At 29.6% G+C, this 1,313-nt stretch overlaps 1 non-coding gene across 1 annotated transcript; it reads left to right on the top strand.

The window, feature by feature from the left end:
* Positions 1–799: 799 nt before the first annotated feature.
* Positions 800–881, top strand: TRNAS-GCU (transfer RNA serine (anticodon GCU)). The gene has a single exon. It is a non-coding gene; the product is annotated as a tRNA-Ser (tRNA).
* Positions 882–1,313: the final 432 nt, after the last annotated feature.

Here is a 1,313-nt window from a genome sequence, read left to right as displayed (position 1 = left end):
GTGGTTTATATACAACACTCATACTCCACAATCCAATAAAGTGTGTTTTATAAAGGACAAAATTGTGAGGGTTTTCACACCTAAAACGATTAGTACTTTGTAGCGCGTAGCGCAGTGGCACAAACTTAAAGTCGACCGAAAGAAGGGTCTTCATGGCTGAGACCTCTTTCAATCACAAACTCTTGAATTGAATTGGCATATACTAGAATACATGTCGTTGCTGACTCAACACACTATGTAATCCATTTCATTTCATGGGAATCTCATCTTTCCCATTACTACGTCCATATCCTCTCCATTCAATTGAATCACAAACATTCTCAAAATTTATTTTAAATAAGATCAACTTTTTGCTACTTCTTTGCATCATCTGCCACTTTGTTTTCATTCAAGATTTATAGGTATTTCAAAAAAATTCAATTACTCCTCTAAAATTTGTTAGATAGATGTAATATATTATATGTTTGACATTTTGACCAGCAATATAATCCAACACAAATTATGTGTTTACAAGGAAAAAAATATCATTAAGACTAGTTGGTAAAATACACGATGATATCACTTTAATTTGTAAAATATTCAACTAAAGGCAATCATAAATGAAATTAATTTATTTTTGTTATGAATAATATTTTTATCGGTGATTCAAAGAGTTGATTTTCAATAGTAATTGAATTTAAACACGGTTAATTGAATTTTTATCATGAATAAAGTTTTAACCACGGTTAAATCTAAACAAACCGAGTAGAATAATTACATAGAGGAAAAATAACAATCAAGTTTCTAGGAATATCACATCGTCGCTTTGGCCGAGTGGTTAAGGCGTGTGCCTGCTAAGTACATGGGGTTTCCCCGCGAGAGTTCGAATCTCTCAGGCGACGTTTTCCTTTTGCTTATTTTAATTTTGATCTCTTATTTATATACCTGGGCCGGGTGAGCGAGAAAGTGAGAATCAATCCCAAAATACAATCTACACCCCCATTAATAGAATCATGTTATATCTAGTACATTTATAATTTTTCTTGACAGGAATTAGGTACATGTATCCTCATTATTATATGTCTCGTTTTTTATAATAATGTTTTGATTTTTTTTTTTAAATTGTTTTTTTTCTGTCTTCTATAATAACTGAAACGTAATTTTAGTTTTTCATTTTTTAAATTTGGAATTTTAGCCTACAATTCTATTTGATATCTTTTTATGGTATATAATATTTATTATAAAAAAATAGAACATACACCATGAATATAAAATGGTTTTGATATAAATTTTTATTAAACATTGATGTATAACTCGGATCACCAACTCATTTA

This window comes from Vicia villosa, linkage group LG1 (assembly GCF_029867415.1).
Source record: "Vicia villosa cultivar HV-30 ecotype Madison, WI linkage group LG1, Vvil1.0, whole genome shotgun sequence".
NCBI lineage: Eukaryota > Viridiplantae > Streptophyta > Magnoliopsida > Fabales > Fabaceae > Vicia > Vicia villosa.
This window is presented reverse-complemented; position numbering and strand designations above follow the sequence as displayed.